Raw genomic sequence first — 20424 nt, forward strand, 5'->3', positions numbered from 1 at the left:
TGTCCATTGTTGGTGTATGGGAATACGTGTAATTTTTGCACTCTGATTTTGTATCCTGAGACATAGCTAACATTTTTACCTTCTCCAAATGTTTTATTTTACTGTTTCTCTTTCTCTTTGTTTTGAGACAGGCTCTTTCCCAGGCTGGAGTGCAGTGGCAGGATCATGGCACATTGCAGCCTCCTCGAACTCCTGGGCTCAGCCCACCTCAGCCTCCTGAGCAGGTAAAATCAAAGTCATACACCACCATGCCTAGCTAATGTTTTTTGTTTGCTTTCTGTTTTTGTTTTTGTTAATTTTTTAGAGAGACGAGATCTCACTATGTTGCTCAGCCCTGGTCTCGAATACCTGGACTAAAGCAACCCCCCATCTCAGTCTCCAAAACCACAAGAATTACAGGCATGAGCCACTGGTCTTGTTCATTTGCCCTATTATCAGTTAGCTTTGCTATCACACTCTGGTTGAAATACCGACATTCACTAAATATTCCCAATCCCCCTTACTCTATTCTCTCTACTGTTTTTATAAACAAACTCTACAAATTTCCTTTTGTACTTATTGCTTACTGCTTAATATTTGTCTTGTTCCAATATAATGCAAATCCCATGAGGACAGGAGGGGATTTTTGACATAATACATATTTATTTAATAAGTAAATGACTATTCAAATAATGAAATCAGAAGTAAATGCAGGCAAACTATGTAAAATAATAATCTGTGAGTGGATGTTGTAACAAGAACACTGAAAGCGTTTCTACCTAGGCATTAGAAGTAGGACAGCATAACCAAATGGTCCAGGACATTTGTCAGAGATAAGAACATAGAGGCATCTCAGATTGGGTTCCCCACTTTTCTGTGGCTTCCTTTAAATGGAGTGACTATTCACGCATTTACCCATGAACTTTAGAGACCCACACCCTATTCTCTTAAATATACTATCACAGTTGCCATGTTCCTCCTTTTTCTCTCTCTCTGCCTTACTCTTCATTCCTGCCTTCTGTGACCCAGGCACGGAGGAAGGCCCTCCTGACTTATAGTACCTACCATCCTTGATCTGTAAGTAATAATTCTTTGAACTTAATTTCTGTCATATTAAATTTATATCTTCCATTGGAAGAACCAGGATTTTCCCCATTGGAAGAACCAGGATTTTCCCAGGATGCCTGGGGCAACACAAGATCATGTTCCCAGGGCCAGGAGAACAGTCAGACTGGACACTAGTAAGACAAGAATCACAAGAGCATCTGCCAATGTAAACAAGTTTCCCATGTGAGGGCCCCCTCTGGATCACAAATCAGACAACTAGACACTAGGCTGTCTGGCGGGTAAAAGAAGTATCTCCTGAAAGCCACAATGTAACCATCCATATCTGGCTCCCCTACATTTTCTGTTAGGGTAGGGTTGCTAGCTGCTCTGGTACTGGAACCGAAATTTAGCTGAAGGCTCTCAAAATAGGTGCTTAAGGCATTTCAGTAAAAATCAGATTCAAATTTTGGTAATTTGAGAATGAAATCAGAGATGTAGGACCATTATATTATTGTAAATTATAAAAATGAAGTAAATAAATTGTATTTTTAATTTAAATTTTAACATGCGGACATAATTGTGATAGCCAGCATGAAGGTAAGAAATGCAAATATAAAACAGAAGAATTCTTCAAAGGTGTTTTGCACTCTTTGTGGAAGGAGGATGAGCTGACCCTTTGGCAAGTATAAGTATCTATGCGCAACAGACCAATTTATTCCAGATGTTTTGATCAACTTACAGCAAACATAAAATCCACTTACAGTCTTAGTATGAAAATTTTTGAGAGTCCATGTTAGGTTTACTAGGATTTTTTTTTTTTTTTTTGAGATGGAGTTTCACTCTGTTTGTTGCCCAGGCTGGAGTGTAGTGGCGTGATGTCAGCTCACTCCAACTTCCACTCCCTGGGTTCAAGCGATTCTCCTGCCTTAGCCTCCCGAGTAGCTGGATTTACATGTGTCCACCACCATGCTGGCTAATTTATTTATTTTTTATTTCTTTTTTTAGTAGATACGGGGTTTCACCATGTTGGCCAGGCTGGATTTGAACTCCTGACCTCAAGAGTCAGGCGGGAATGCCCGCCTCAGCCTCCCAAAGTGCTGGGATTACAGGTGTGAGCCACCGTGCCTGGTCTTGTTTATTTTAAATATTGACCTCAAAGCACTAATAGTCATGTGAACACTTAAGAAAAAAGAAATTACATCAAGCAGAATTTATACTGTATGGCAAATGAGGACCAGCTGCTAAGTAAAGAGTGCTATAGGTATGCACTAAAACCAAAATGCTTATTGTCATCTTAGCTTATGAAAAGAAAAATGAACAATGTGGGTCACACAAATGTATTCAAAAGAGAAGATTAAAGGGAGGCACTGGCGACTTTGAGGCAAAATATAGTTTGCTGTAAGATAACTTTACAGACATGTTTTAAATAAATGTTTTGACAAAAAAAAGAAAACCCTGGATAGTTCCTAACTACTTAAAATGTAAATCCTAATTCATTGCAGAATCTTTTCTCAATTTTTGAGACTGTTACATTCAGAGCCAAGTAAACCATGGGAGGAAAAAGAACTTTTCCCCATTTTGAAAACAATGGTTTCGTCTGCGAGATGAACTGTAACTTCTCATCTTGTAAAAAGATGGAAAACCTTCAAAACCAACAAGGCAGCTACAATTTGATATTCTCTTTCACTTCTGTTTCCATCAGGCACTCCTGAACCAGTCTTCTAGCATTAATGATGTCACCTTTTAGCCTCTCCATCTCACTCTTGCTCCCTGAGTAGGTGGTTCTGATCTCTTTCTGCAGCTCTTCCATGGTGCTCAGCAGCCCCACAAATTTGCTTTGGGTGGTGGGCTGTTCCCAGTTCCTTGAATTATTGACAACACCAAGTACTTACCAAAGTATGTAGAACGTAGGTAGTAGGCATTCAAAAATATTACCCAGTAAATTAACAAATAAGAGGCAGCCACATGAAAACCATGAAGACACGCCTGTGGTGTTGGATTTTGATTGTTCTATGAACAAATCAAAGCCAATTTATTAATTGCATTATACTGGTCAAAACACCAGTTGTAATTTATGAGCATAATGCCAGGTAAATTACAGGACAATCTAAGTGACTAATTACAGGACTATCTAGGTGATTAATTGGAGTAAGGTGTTTTTAAAATATTAGGTAAATCCCACTATCGTTTCATTCAGTTATGCATATATGCCATTTGTTATTATAGAAACAAATAGTTTCAAATTTTTAAAAGTAGCCCTATGTGAAAATGCTTTTCTACAATATGTTCAATGTATACATTGTCATATACTGTGTAATGCAGAATGATGTCAAGATTTTTACTATTATCTTGTTATGCAAAGCAAAATCAAAACTAAGGAAATGAGAAGAGCAAAAGAGATTTATTCAGAGCTTGCTTTCTAGTAAGGGAATCAGCAATTTTCACTTGCGTTTTGGCAGAGACTCAAAGGCAGGCAGAGGAATGGAAAATATTATAGTGAAAAAACAGACAAGGCTTCAGGTATATAATACTGGAGGCTATTGGCATGAGGAAGTTGTAGATATACACTAAAAGATGGACATACTATGTTATTGGTGAGGAGTGCATATTTTGCTTTCTCTGGTTGGTCCAGAGAATTGGAAGTGGGATCAAAAATTAGGAAGGCAGTCAGTTGTTAATGACATTCTAAACATTTTGTGCCAGTAGTTACAAAAGTTATTATTTAGTTTGCTTGATTGTTACTAGAAACAGTAGTCTGACTTCCTGCAAGTCTGAGTTCTAGCAGGCTCGCTTCTTGGTTATTTTAGATAACGAGTTTGGTTTTATGAATACTTGACACAGGTTACAGGTCAAAATTCTACTTTTATATATGGTCTGACCATTGTTCATTTGCATGCTTAGTCTCTCAGCATGCTCATGACTAAGGGTAACACTTATTAAGGAATTATTAAAAACTACATGATATAAGTGACATACTTGAAGTTCAGCAGTTCAGAGAAAATTGCTCTTTAGTCCTGCAGCTAAAAAGTGGTAGTAATCAGATTAGAATCTAGATTTCTTTTACCTGAGGAGACTTAAGGATCTTTTAAAATTAAACTAAAAAATAATAGACTTCCTGCAAGACACAATTTTTAGCCTGGTATGAGAAATTCGCATACATATGTAACCTAGAAAAATATTTTGATGCTGGGAAATATAAAATAAAAATGATATTTGTATAAACAACATATGCATACATATATATAAATGTGTACATATAGATAACAATACTGCCATATATATGTGTATGTACAAAACAGGTGTTCATAATTAAATTTAAAGAAGTGTGGCATTTATTGTATTATTTCAATAAAAGTTTAAACAAATAGAAATCCTAGTTCTCACATTCCAAAAAACTAAAATATATTTTGTTATTCTGTGCATTATGCCTATTCTCTGTACATAATATTTTAAAATAAAATTTTTCTGCAAGGACTGTATATCCCAACTGCACTGTGATAAGTATTCATAAAAACCATATTCCAATAACTGGTTCATGTGAACAATTCTTATTTAAACTTTCAGCAAGTCTGCTTTTATGTAAGAATTATATGCCCAGAAGAAGAAGCACATTGACAACTAGCTAGTTCAAAAACCAACCAAACTAGGTCATATAATATCATGAAAGTGAGGTAAAACAAACAATTCAAAGGTAATTCCCCATATGAAGAAACACAGTGTAAGTTAAATCCTATTTAAAAACTAGATTATTTTTATTTTTGTTATATTTTTTCACAAAATTAACTGTTCCAATTTAAAATTTTAGTAAGTTAACATGCAAGTATAATTAATTGAATTAGTGTATACTCATATTTGCATATAAAATATGATTTCAAAACCACAAATTGTTTTTAGAATTGGAAAGTCTATTGGAAATTGCTGTATAACCCTCAGCATTACAACTGAGGAAACAGAGCCAATAAAGTAAGTGGTGTATCTTCACAAACTTACAACCAGTGAAATGACAGTTGAGCCACAGATTTTATAACTTTCAATTCAGGATTTTTTTGCTTTATCATCAAACTGTCATTATCTTACCATAAATGCTTCCACCCTTTGTCCAGATCATATTTATAGGTTCTAATACAATTTTAAGAGGTGTTGACCAGTGGAGCATAGAACATGATTTACTCATGGTCATGACAGGGCAATTCCTCCATAATCACTTATATTCAGTGGCCCCGAAAATTAATAGAGCTAATATTATTTGTAGACAATCTAGTATAAAAAAACCTTGTGAATTATTTTAAAGGCTTTATTGTGATCATAAAGATCTTTATGTACCTCAATAATTAGCATTTGAGAACACAAAACACTTCTTGGATCCAATTGAAATAAAAATCAACATGAGTTTATATACGCTTACTGTGCTTGTATATATTCTTATAAATGACAAAACATCAACAAATAAAGAGAACCAATGGTTTATTAAAATACTATGTAAAATCTGAGTCTAGTACTGCTAACCCAAACACTAATTTTCAAATATTTCTGCAATACTTTGTATTATTTAAATATAATATTTTCTGTAATTCAAGCATTGGGAAAACTAATGGGTAAAAGTCTTTCCCAAATGTTTTATTATATGTTTTCATTTTTATTTCACGTAGTGTAATTTTTTCAGGATATTTGTGAATCAATTAACTTTATAAAATGAATGTTGCCTGTAATATAAAATATTATTATACCAGGTATGTTTAGAAATAATTTCTTTATAAATCTCCTTAAATTGTTAGAAATACATTAATTTTATAAATATTTTAATGTATGTTTTAATGAAATGAACTACAAATTCTCAAAATTAAGCTATTATGTAAATTTTATATTAAGATATATTAATAATAAAAGCAGGAAAAGCTACTTTAGGGTTAATAAGAGTTACAGTGAGTATTTAAATTACTTTTTTTTTTTTTTTTTTGATACAGAGTTTCACTGTTGTTGCCTAGGCTGGAGTGCAATGGCACCATCTCGATTCACCACAACATCCACCTCTCAGATTCAAGCGATGCTCCTGCCTCAGCCTCCCGAGTAGCTGGGATTACAGGCATGTGCCACCACGCCTAGCTAATTTTCTATTTTTAGTAGAGACAGGGTTTCTCCAAGTTGGTCAGGCTGGTCTGGAGCTCCCAACCTCAGCCTCCCAAAGTGCTGGGATTACAGGTGTGAGCCACCACGCCCAGCTTAAATTGCATATTTATAAAATACTTTATATTTGATAACTTCAGTTTAACAATGTAAAATGCATTATATGCATTTTTTAATAACACATAAATGTGAAAAATATTTAGTCAAAAGCAAAATATTTTGACATATTTTCCAAATTTAATGTTTAGAAATGTTTTTGAACAATATTTTTAATTGTTTTTATTTATCTTCATGTTCTCATACATAATCTATTGTGGTTTCTTTGCAAAAATAATATCTTTTTCAGGGACCCAATATAAAGTTAGACTAAGACCAATCATACAGATACCCCTATAAATAATTTTTAAAATATATAGTCTAGAATAAGGCTGTAGAATTGCCTTCCTAGGTTTAATTTTTTTACTTACATTCTCTAAGATGAATCAATGAACTTAGAATAATAATTACTTAATCTTTGTCACCAACTGGGGATGACACAATCAGAGTAGTTCAAGTTTTAAATATTGGGCATTATTTTTTTCTAAAGAGATGAGATTCAAATAGATCAAACTTCGATTTAAACATTTGATGCCAGTCATACACACATTTATTTTATGTAACAATCTCTTTGCCAAATCCAGTAATTTTCCCAGTGCATCATTTTTCTCCAGTTTCCAAGATGTTTGTATGTTCCAATACTCTGTTTAATTCAAGTACTGTAATAAATACTAAGTTCTACTCCTTTAACTGCCTCTCCAAATTATGTAAATGGTATTAACTCACAGCATGGCTTATTCAACATGATTTGTCAAATCTTTTCTTATACCCAATCGACTGCTCTTATCTTAAATGTCTTCCTAGATTGTCTTCTTCACCCATTGCATATTTGGTGTTGTGTTTCTACAGTCAATTCTTAATATCATGTCCTCGATTCCACCATGTTCTGATTGTTGTCCTGTTATAAAAATGGAGGATCCACAATATGACAAGTTAATTTTGGGTCACCAGTTATACTCCCAACTAAATTATATATCCCTTGAAGTGAGAAATTAAATTATTTTCTCCTCTCTCATTCTCTCCCTCCCTCCATTCTTACCTCCTGAACTTTCTCTCTTTTTTTCCCCAGGTATATTAAAAAATACTGTGCATGATATTTTCTCAGGAACACAACTGAGTGAATGCTCTGTTCAAATCTTTAAATACTTAGCCATTTCAATTGACTTACTAATGGCTTTTAAAAATTTTATTCTTATGAGTGATCTCACTTTCTCGACAAAAGAAATTTGAGTGTCAAATAATGCATTTATATATTAGTATATACTAATATATTAAATGTGTTAAAGTAGAAATTCATAAACAAGTACCTGACTCAGTGAAGTACTAATATAAAACAATAACAAAGGAAACAAGCAGAAAAGGAGGAAAAACAGAAATAAGGAGAAATGAAGAACCCTAATCTCATTGCCATGTCTGGCAATAATGACTGGCCATGAGGATAAATGAAGGAGAGGTAGAAAGAGCTATATCATTGGATTCTTCTTTACTTCTAAGTAAATACCAAAGTAATATGGTAAATGTAGAAATAATCTATCAATTGCTTATTTTCCACATTCCATTATCCTAATTCAAGCAATATGTTACCAATATTCCCCAAATCTTATATATTTATATTGTTTTGCTCCAAGTACTTTTTAGGTTTAACTATAAATGTGGAACCTAGGATAAAATGAACTATTATAATAAATTTCAAGTACTGTAGCATCAAAGTATAGTTTCCTCACATTTTCTACTTATGATGCATTTATTTCCAAAAATATTAATGCAAAAATATCAAAGGCCAACATATTGTAGGTCACTGATCATTACCCATTTTTCGTCACTCAGTGAGGCAATATACTTGTATTTGAGGAAATGAACTTTTCAAAAGTATTACTTTTAGTTTCACTTAGCACACAAAGTTCATCTTCATAAATACTACTATTTTCTTCAGTATTGACTTCAGTTTGAGGTTTATTTTACCACTTCACAGACACTTTTGGGAGATGTTAATTTATTTTAAAATTCAATTGGTAACTTGGAGCTTACTTATTTACACGTTGATAAAAACAAACATTTCTAGGTACTCTTCACGCTCATGGGACTAGGAAAATCAGTTTCAGGAAATTGGAAGGGTATCATTTTCAGATTACAATAATTACTAAATTGTTGTATACTGCAAACTTCAGGTAACATGAAACTGACTAAGTAACACCATGAAACTAAGTAACACCATAAATGACAGCCTGCAAAAATCTTAGCTGTTCATTACTAACTTTACCCAGGATTTCATTTCATTTGTATATCACTGTATATTGATGTTAAACTACTGTGAATAGAAGGATAATGTAAAGGAATATCACTAGGTTTTGTACCAGAAGAATAAAATTATTGTCCAGGTGTACCAAAAAATCATTTTGGAACTAGCATTCATCTTCCAAACCTTATCTTCCAAACCTTAATTTTCTTACTTGTTAAAAATTTGAATGAAAACATCTGTCCTTGCTTTCTTTCCCTTGTGTCATTAGAATTCAGTGGAATAAAGTAAACGAAAGTGTTTATAAAACTGCCAATACCATTTCTCATTATGGCTTTCTTTTATTATCAAAATAATATAATAGCTATTAATGCTTGAACTTCTTTTTGCCTTTATTCTTTTCAACAAGTATACTTCCATTTTTTCCCCTTGCCTCAAGTCTTTATATCTCGTTTGTCAGTATTTTGCTCACAATTTATTTATCTTAAATTTTGGATAATGTCTATATTTTGCTAAACTCTTTAAGTGTACCCCTTTACTTGTCAATTAAATTCCACAGTCCATGCTCATTTTCGACTTCCTAAAGTAAAGCCTTTCCTCCAGGCAAAATTGTCTACACTATTATGTGTGTCTACATAATTATTCATGTATATTGCTCCTTCCAACCCGATAGGCACACACAAGTACGTATTGGACAACTTGTTTCTTCTACTCCTTCAACTGCTAAAACTCCACCCATCCTCCAGGAGAATAACTCAAATCCTACCTCTTTACTAAAACTTTAATTAATATTTGAGGATCTTTAAAATTTCTAAATTCCTATAGTTCTTTTTATACAAACTTACCATTTTGCATTTGTCTCATATTTACTTATGTTCATTCATATGTTTTGATTCCTTTTTCTTTCACTTATTTCCTTCCTATCTTGGGAACTTTTCCTCTGTCTGAAGCAGAAATATATTCAGACTTATTCTATACTTGAATCTCTTCAAGAACTAGGCTTCTGAGACACATAAACTAATGTTTTTTCTTTGGTACTGTTTTGTGCTATGAAACAATGTCTTTGAGAAATTTAAGTTCAGAATTCCCTAGCTATCTAAGTGAGAAAGTGATAAATGGTTATAGTTCATGAAGAAAATATCTAAGAAATCAATATATTTTTTAAATATTGTGGCTAATTCATATTGCTACACTACAGCGTCGAAAAAATCACACAGGTAATTTCATATAATGATAGATTATCTCTGGTTTTCTTGTTAAAAAATAAAAAATAAACTTTCAAGTCAATTGGCTTTTGAGCATCAATAATAATAGGGACAAGTATAAATAAGAATAGTAGTATCGATAGGTAATATAAAATAATATTCCACTAATTCTTAGTATATGTCAAATTTATTTTAAAAGTAAGAAAGTTGATTAAATTTTTTAGATATCCCTTCTAATCTTCATTTTTTACCTTGAGATGATGTGTATTAATCATTTATCAAGAACCTATTAGTACCTGCTACCAGCACAGTTCTCTCTCTGCCTTTGGGATGAGATAAAACAAGCTTATCACTATAATGGGAAAGAATGGTGCACCTAAAAAACAGAAACTGAAGCTTGTGATTTGAAAGACATGGATAGAGCAAGGTCATGACACAAAGTGGAAATACACTTTCTTTAATAAGAGAAAGCTGGTAGATAGAATGCCACAAAATTTATTCAGAAATAACCTCAAAATGATCATTCTGGTACAAACATTTACAAATACCATTACATGACATAGAGTTCTCATTAGTTTGTCAACACAGAAGAGCTCAAATTTTTATAGCAACACAAGTATATGACTTTAAAGTCATTTATTTCTCAGATAAAAATTGTAGCGCATAATGTAATTAACGTATTATTTTAAAACTGTAAGATGAATCATTATTAAACGTCCTTTTGTGTGAGTGTTAAATAATCCCATGACTCATTATTTTCTGTAGATACATGGTACACTCTAACCAAAAGATACATGATTATCTTAATATTTTGTTGCAGAACCAAGCACAGAGAGTTTCTACAGGTTACACAATACTCAACAGTTAGGCCAACAAAGACAATCTGAACATGTAACAAATTTGGAATTCTTTTGGGAGTTTTCATATGAGGGCAATTACTTCACTAAATGTTTGTTTGTTTGTTTGTTTGTTTTTGAGACAGAGTCTCACTCTGTTGCCCAGCCTGAGTGCAGTGGCTAAATCTTGGCTCACTGCAACCTCCGCCTCTCAGGTTCAAGCAATTCTCCTGCCTCAGGCTCCTGAGTAGCTGGGATTACAGACATGCACTACCACCTCCAGCTAATTTTTGTATTTTTAGTACAGATGAGGTTTTGCCATGTTGGCCAGATTCGTCGTGAACTTCTGACCACAAATGACCACAAGTGATCCACCCACCTTGGCCTCCCAAAGAGCTGGGATTACAGGCGTGAGCTACTGTGCCCAGCCTCACTAAATATTTATTATTGAGTGTTTTGTATGACAAGGATTGCGAGTGAGATTTGTATATAAAATATATTTTTACTCACAAGTGACGCTATAAGTATAATAGTTTTTTCTTTACAGATATTATATGCAACTGTTTGCAGTGACAAAGCCATGCAGGTCTGCAGCAACCTCAACTCTTGCCTCCTCAGAAGAAAGAATTTGACCTAGGGGCAAAAAGCAGACTGAGAGAGCAAGGTAAGTTTTAAAGCAGAAGTGAAAGTTTATTTAAAAGTTTGAAGGCAGGAGTGAAAGGAACTAAAGTACACTTGGAAGAGGGTCAAGCAGGCAACTTGAGAGATTCAAGGGAGCGGTTTGACCATTAACTTGGGGTTTCATATGTTGTCAGTTAAACTCCCCCATTTTGCCTTGTAGCGTGCATGCTGGAGCCACTTTGCCCAACTCCTGAGATTTTATCAGGAAGCTGCTGATGACCATTTCAGGTTTTTTCTATCTATTGGGAGACTGCCTTTCCCTAGCACCTGCTGCAACCAATTATTACTTTAGAGAGACAGTGTAACAACATCTGGTCATCACCAGATAGTTGCCTAACATTTCTGGTGGTGGGAGGGCCCTTCCTGCCCTGCTTATGTCTGACCACTTTCTATAACAGAACCCCAATTTTAAGTGAATTGAGTCACATAACTGGTAAATGTTAAAGCTCTAGTATATCGCAACTCTTTTTATAAGTCCATTTTTTTCTTTGTACCCAAAATTAGCCTATTTCCTACTATAGTTATGGGATACAGTGGGCAGGAAAACTATTCACTCTAAGAAGCTACAAGTTTATTATTAAATACACAATATATATACTTAAAATAGACACACAGTTTTGAATATTGCTTTCAATTCTACTTTATTTCCATTTAGACTTTTGTTTTTGAAGAAACAACTTAAAAACAAAATCCCCTTGCTCAAGGAGGCAATAAAGACATTCATCTACATTGACCATGCAACTGTTGCAAGAAGAAAATAGGAAGTCAGAACATGCCTTCAATATGGTTTGGGGTAAGAAATGACATAACTAGCATTTATAAAGGCCCCAGCCTCAAGCCTGGAACCATGGCCGAAAGTGAGAACTTTACATCTCTGTTTTTCTGCTTGAATGTTGCCTTTTCCAAAACAGCCCCTGGACCACCCCTTGCCTCATCCTGTGCTCATAAAAACCCTAGGCTTTACTGGCAGAGAGCAGAGAAAGGGAGAAGAGAAGCAGTGGGAGTTTGACAATGGGACTTTGGAGAAGAGTCTGGCCAAAGACCACTGGACTTTAGGGAAAGAATCCCTTCCCACTCCATTCCCTTTCCACTTGAAGCCACTTCCATCAGCAATAAAATCTCCTGCATTTACTGTTTTTCAGTTTGTTCCTGCAACCTTGTTTTTCCTGGACACCAAACAAGAGCTTGGGGACCACGGGTGCAAACGGTAAAGGCTGTCACATTGACTGACCCTCTGTGCTCTCTGATGAAGAGCAACCGCCTCATGTGAAAGGCAGAGGGCCCACTGAGCTGTTTCACACTGCAGCCACCCCAGGTGGTAAAGCTAAAAGAGCACACTGTAACACACACAGGTTGGGGCTTTGGGGTCCATGTGTACTACCCCCTCAGATGCTGCCACAAGGCCTGCACAGAGTTTTGGTCCTGCCGACATCCAGAGGCACTCACCCGGGTTCCTGCACCCACTCAGCTGTGCTTCCCATCCTGTGAGAGGTGTTGTGTAGCGGATCCAAGCAAGTGAACCCCGCCAAAGCAGCCAGTCAGGTCCAGCACCGGCATTCCAGTTCCTGCCCACAAAGGGGTCAGTGAATATTTCCTGTTTCAGCAACATAGCCAAAACAACTATAAGAAAACATATATCCAACCCAGGACTGAGGGACGCCTTTCTACTGATAGTAAGCTTATATTTGAATTTCACGATATATTGAGAAAAAAAAATTACATGAAAATAAAACAACAGACAGAACTAATAGAACTAATAGAATAACTCTAAACAAGCTCAAATAATTATAATTTTTATTACAATTTAAAATCGGTATTTGAGAAATTTCAAACTATTGATTGAAATAAATATCAATGCTAATGACTAAATTATGGATTTACATTTAAGAATAAAATTAAAATAATGGACAAGAATAACAAGATAGATTGAAAAAGTAATTAGAAACAAAAGTTTCCAAGATGATTCTGAAGGATAGAAATATTAATAATGTAGACTTTAATAAAGTAGCTATGTTAAAATTATAAGGATAGCTGCCAAAACAGCAAAACAGCAAATGTAACTTTAGCATACACTAAGTACCAAATTTTAGATAATATACATATTGTAATGTACAAACATACACAAATATAAATGCATATTACTACTTGTCACGAATATATATTCCAATGTGAAGATTTTTTCATTTTGAATTTGAACATCAAATATATAGACATATACATGTACACACATATATAAACATACACATAGTGTATTTTATATATTTTATATGTGTGTGTGTGTATATATGTGTGACATATAATGAGAGTGAACCAGTGAGAGAATAAAAACATGAAGGTAATATGTAATAAACTTTATTTTGATTTGTAATGTTGTATTCCTAAAAATTAAATTTAAAAAATTGTAAAGCAAAATGATGCTTTATAAAAAGCCTGCATTGAACACACTCTTTTTATTTTAGTGTTTTCTATAATTTTGGTGCTGCAAATACATATTATATGAGAAAAAAATAAATTATGTCCTTGAAAATTATTAAGTTGCAAAATAAGCATTACTATGATACCATACTGAGAGGTGAAACCAGCTGGACTTCCTGGATGGAGTGGGGACTTGGAAAACTTTTCTGCCTTACAAGAGGATTGTAAAATGCACCAATCAGCACTCTGTAGCTAGGATTGTAAAACTCACCAATCAGTGCTCTGTGGCTAGCTAGAGGTTTGTAAAATGTGCCAATCAATGCTCTGTAAAAACACACCAATCAGTGCTCTGTGGCTAGCTTGAGGTTTGTAAAATGGACCAATCAGCAAGACATGGGTGGGGACAAATAAGGGAATAAAAGCTGGCCACCTCAGCCAGCAGTGGCAACCCACTCTGGTCCCCTTCCAGGATATGGAAGCTTTGCTGTTTTGCTCTTCACAATAAATCTTGCTGCTGTTCACTCATTTTTTTCTTTTTTTTTCTTTTTCTTTTTCTTTTTTTTTTTTTTTTTGAGATGGAGTTTTGCTCTGTCACCCAGGTTGGAGTGCAGCGGCAGGATCTCGGCTCACTGCAAGCCCTGCCTTCTGGGTTCACGCCATTCTCCTGTCTCACCCTCCCAGAGTAGCTGGTACTACAGGCTCCCACTAATTTTTTTTGTATTTGTAGTAGAGAGGGGTTTCACTGTGTAAGCCAGGATGGTCATGATGCAGCTTCCTTCTTGAAGTCAGCCAGACCACGAACACATCTGAAGGAACAAGCTCCAGACACACCACCTTTAAGAATTGTAACACCATCGCGAAGGTCCACTGCTCCATTCTTGAAGTCAGTGAGGCCACGAACACATCGGAAAGAATAACTCCGGCCACAATACTGTATATTTAAGAGTATGGAGATATGAACATTCTTAGTTATGAATGACTATTTTGATAAATGATGTGAGATTATGACGTAAAGTCTAATGTGATAATAAACTGGAAAGATAGCAACAACAACATTTAAGGAACATTTCATACTTATATATAAACTTTTATATAAGGCAGGGCATGGAGGCGCACGCCTGTAATACCAGCAATTTGCGAGGCCAAGGTATGGGAGGATTGCTTGAGTACAGGAGTTTGAGATCAGCCTGGGCAACTGTGTGAGACCCCGTCTGTACAAAATTGTTTTTTTAAAATTAGCTGGGCATGGTGTTGCATGCCTGTAGTTCCAGCTACTTGGGATGCTGAGGTGGGATCACATGAGATGGGAGGTGTAGTCTTGTCTCATAATATGTATCTAAGACATACATGTTATGTGATGCATATAAATAGTAAAATGGTTACTATTTTGAAGCAAATTAATGTATCCATTACCTTACAAGGTGACTTTGTGTGTGTGTGTGTGTGTGTGTGTGTGTGTGTGTGTGTGTGTGTAGGAAGATATTAGCTAAAATCTACACATTTAGCAGAAATCCTTAATACAGTACAATTTTATTAACTAGAGTCACAATGTATACTAGATCTCTAGACGTGTTCATCCTACATGCTTGCTACTTGGTACATTCTGAATTACATCTCCTTATTTCTTCCCCCACCCTAACCCCTGGTAAACACTGTTTTATTGTCTATCTCTGTATATAGGAGGTTTTGACTTTATTTTTCAGATTCCACAAAGAAGTGAGACTTTGCAATATTTTTCTTTCTGTTTCTGGCTTATTTCACTTACCAAATGTTCTCTACATCCATCCATGTGTTGTGGGAAATGACAGGATCTCCTTCTCTAAGGCTGAATAATATTCATTGTGTGTGTGAAAGAGAGAGGGAGAAATACTATCTCTGATTCAATTTGCAGCTGCAATGATTATATTGGACCTCTTCCATATCACGTTTATTTCTTGTGCACGAAGATTCTAATTCTAACAGATATATGCCATAATCTCTCATTTGCTTTATCTTGCATAATACAAACACCATTCTGTGTATAAAATATTAAACCAATCATCATCAAAATGATCACTAGCAATTTTGCTTCCCTTCCTTCCTTCCTCCCTTTCTTCCTTCCTTTCTTTCTTCCTATTTTAATAAATAAAAAAAAAAAAGGAAACAAAAGATGGCTCTGAGGTAGATTAATTTAACACCAAAATAGTGTCATGACGGAACAAGGAAGATTCTTCTCATCTTTGCCTTGTGAGATTTTTAGCATTTTGACTGTGGTTCTCATGTTTGTTGTTTCAGGTTTATTTATCTCTGGTCTCAGAATGTTGGCAGTAGTTCCAGGAAGCTTCATATAGCAACAATCAAAGGCCAAATGTTCTTTTGACTCTATCTATATATCTCTCTTTTATTTATTAAGGTATTATTTACATACAATTAAGTTAACCAGGTTAAAATGTACAATTCAGTGATTTTTTTCATAACTTTATACAATTGTGTAAACTCTACTTTAATCAAGATACACACCAATACCCTCATCATAAGTTTTCTCATTCCTCTTTGTACTTGATCTTCTCTCCACACTCCAGAAGCCAGGCAACCACAGATCTTCTCTCTGTCAACACATTTTTGTTTATCTAAAATTTCATACAAATGTAATCATACAGTACATATTATGTAGTGTTTGAATACTTGCAGTAAGCATAATGTACTAGATATATATTCATATTGTAGTAATATGAATATATACTAATTGTGTGCTCTTTTATTGCTGAGTAAGTCCATAATAAGTATATATAACTAGCGAATTTATCCATTCACCAGCTAATGAATGTTTTCAGCTATTATGAATGTTTTATGCTATCATCATTCATGTACTTGATTTTGTATAGACATATGTGTCTGTTTCTCATGGATAGCAAATAGAAATGAAGTTGATAGGCTGTATGGTAAATGTATTCTTAACTTTATATAGTATTACCATAATATTTTCTAAAATGGCTGCACCAATTTGCATTCCTCCCAGTAATATATGAAGGTTCCAATTACTCTATAGCTTTTTTAGTACTTGTAGTTATAATTTTAATTTTGATTTTTCTGATGACCAAAGATGTTGAGGATCTTGTGTTTATTGGTTATTTATATTTTTCTGCAAAATACTTATTCAAAATTTGCCCTTGCTTAAGGAAATTCTTTTTCTTCTTCTTTTTGTTAGTCTCTGAAGGATCTGTAGGAGTGATGCCCCAACCTCTCAATCTTTTTTTTTTTTTTTTTTTTTTTTGAGACGGAGTCTTGCTCTGCTCTGTCGCCCAGGTTGGAGTGCAGTGACGCTATCTAGGCTCACTACAACCTCTGCTTCTGGGTTCAAGCTGTTCTCCTGCTTCAGCCTCTCAAGTAGCTGGGATTACAGACACCCACAACCATGCACGGCTAATTTTTTTTTTTTTTTTTTAGTAGAGACAGGGTTTCACCATGTTGGCCAGGGTGGTCTCAAACTCCTGACCTCGTGATCTGCCCGCCTCAGCCTCCCAAAGTGCTTGGATTACAGGCCTGAGCCACCACGCTTTGCCGACCCCCCCTTTTTTATTTCTGATATTGCTAGTTGGTAGCAAATATTTTTCTTGATAAACCTGGCTAGATGGCTGGCCAATTTATTTATATGTTTTCCTTAGAACTAGGTTAGAACAAGGACTAGCTTCATTATTTTGTCCACTTTATTTTTTGTTTCTGTTTTCCATTTTATTTTCTGCTTTCACCATATTACATCCTTTCTTCTTTTTGCTTTGGGAATAATTTGCCCTTCTTCGAGTTTGTATACGATGAAACTTAGAATATTTATTTCAAATATTTCTTTCTTTCTTACATTGGCTTCTAAAGCTATAAATTTCCTCTGAGCACAATTTTTGCTATATTACACATACTTGGTTGTAAGTATATAATTCATCCAATGAATTAAGAAGAAAAAGGAAAAACAAAACATATTGTCTCTTATATGTATCCAGACACTTGTCATTTCCAGTTATTCTTTCTGAGGATCTGAATTTCCATGTGGTATCATTTATTTTCATCCTGGTGAAATGAGTGTCCTTTAGCATTTCTTACAGTGCATATTTGCTGACAATGCATTCCCTTAGTTTTTCATTTTTATATACAAATATCTTTATTTCATGTTCATTCATAAAAATACATTTTTTATTACACAAATATTTCTGTGTTAATAGGTTTTCCATTCAGCACTTTAGAGTTTCTCCTTTTTTATCTTCTGGCCTCCTTGTTTTCAAAGAGAAATCAGCCTCACATCAGATCATTGTACCTTATGCACACCATTTTTCTCTTGCCATTTTCAAGATTCTCTGCTTATATGCGGCTTTCAACATCTGAGCCTTGGAATGGACTTCCTTGTGTTTGTGATTCTGTTTTGTTGCTTGAGTAGCATCTTGCATCTATAAATTTCTGTAATTTTTTCTCAAATAAGGTATTGTTATTTCAAATATTATTTTCTGCAGTATTACTCATCTCCTCTCCTTCTGTTTTCAAGTTACATGTATTTGACTCTCTCATGTAATCTAACATGACACCGGAGGTCTCTTCATTTTTATGACTTTCAAGAATTATGTTATTCTGAATTCAGAAATACATGTGCAGGCTCATTACGTGAATATACAGTGCAATACTAGGGTTTGGACTTCCATTGTAATCATCCCCAATAGTGAACATAGTACCAATAGGTAATATTTCATCCCTCACCCTGCTTCTCCCCTCCCCACTTTTGGAGTTCCAAGTGTCTATTATTTTCATCTTTATGTCCATGTGTACCCACTGTTTAGCTTCCACGTTGTGAAAACACAGTATTTGATTTTCTTTTTGAGAGTTATTCCTCTTAGGATAATGGCCTCCAGATGCATGCATGTTGCTGTAAAGAACATGATTTTATTCTTTTGTATGACTGCATAGTATTCTATGGCTTATATACACCACATTTTCTTCATCCAGTCAACTGCTGATGGACAGTTGGGTGGGTTCCATGACTTGACTTATTGAGAATAGAGCTGTGATAAACATATGAGTGACAAGTGCTTTCTTAAAGAAGTAATTGTTTATTTTTATTTTCCTAAATATACTTTTATTTTTCTTTCTGTTGTTTACCTTGGATCATTTCTATAAATCTGGCTTCAAGTTTGCCGACTTTTTCCCTTTTTATGCTTGTTAGAACTTTTGTCCTAGACACTGAAAATTTATTTCTGAAATTTTATTTTTAGTTTTTTTTAATATTTTAATTTCTTTCCTACCTGAGACTGTCAATTTTTTTCTGCTATTTTCATGCACTAACAAAATGTTTTATTTTATTTAATTGAAGATAGTTATCACAGTTTAAAAATCTTGCCTGCTAGCTCCATCACCGGGTTTATTTTGTTTTAAGAACATGTTTTGTGTCCTTGGTTCTTTATATTTTGGGTAACATTTAATTCTATCCTGAACATTGTGAATATTAACTTTTGATATCGGACTTAGTTTCTCCAATTTGAATGGTTTATTTTGTTTTTGTTTGTTTTTCGTTGTTGTTGGTTGGGCTGGAACTGCAAATTAGTCTGTTGAAGCTGCTATAACAAAATACCATAAACTGATTTCTAAGTAAAAGAAATTTATTTTTCACAGTTCTGAAGCTGGAAATTCCAAGATTTGGTGTCTGGTGAGTACTCATTCTCTGGTTCAGGGACAATGGCTTTTAGCTCTGTCCTCAACATGTTGTAAGAGGAGAATTCTGGCTTCCCCAGTCCCTTATAAGGGCATTAATCCCATTCATGAAGGTTCATCCTCATTTACTAGTCACCTCCCAAAGGCCCTACCCATTAATACTATCCACGTTGGAAGTTAATATTTCAACATATGAATATTGGGGAGGACAAAAACATTCAGACCATGCTGAACTGCAATCTCTTCTTCTTGTGTAGCAGTTTTTGTGCCCTTTTGTGTCTTTGTGTTTATGTGGCCTGTTTTATGTCTCTTTCACAGACACAAGCTCTGAGTGTGCTCAGAGATGTGGGCAGAACACGTTAAGGATTCTCCTCACTATCTCTTTTCTTGCCATATTCCCCCCCATCTTTTTAGCATTTATTATTCCTTGTCTTCAACTTTCTCATTCCCCAAGGTAGAAGGTAGATGTTTTTATAAAAACAACTCCACCTCCAGTGTACACACCTTGAACAAAAATCAGTCGCCAGCTGAAAGATATGAACAAGAGATCTTTCCTATGTCCCTTTTCCCAAGTGTACCCCCGGTGTTATCTGTCTGCTTTTCATCATTCATCAGCTTTTTCAGGTGACTGACTCAAGACTCCAGTCAGATTAATGCCTTGATCTGACTTATTTTGAGACTGTTCCCTACAACCATGGTTCAGAGATCATAGTTGTGGACAGTTTGTGTATTACTTTTATAACTCTGTCCCTTTAGGAATTTCTGCACTCTGTTCACATTCACAAATTCTGGGTTTCACTTTTTGGTTCCCAGAAATAGAAATGTTTTATTTTTTTCGTGAGTACATCCTGCTGCCTGTGTGCACTACACAGACCAAACTTACCTCCAGGTAAAAGCCAAGGAGACAAGAAATTTCTTGTGTAGCTTTATATCACCCTCTTCCAACAAGTGTGAAATTACTACCAACGTCTGTCTTCTCTTCACCTTCCAGTACCTTCAGATGTTCTGTTTGGTTTTCATTATATTCTGTTATATCATTTTCTTCAGGGAAGTTCTGCAAATTGAGTCCTACTCCATCATTCTCTGAAGAGTATCTTCTACTATCTACCATGTTGATGTTTTTCTCAAAGTATTTATG

The sequence above is a fragment of the Rhinopithecus roxellana genome, chromosome 18 (genome assembly GCF_007565055.1).
Source record: "Rhinopithecus roxellana isolate Shanxi Qingling chromosome 18, ASM756505v1, whole genome shotgun sequence".
NCBI lineage: Eukaryota > Metazoa > Chordata > Mammalia > Primates > Cercopithecidae > Rhinopithecus > Rhinopithecus roxellana.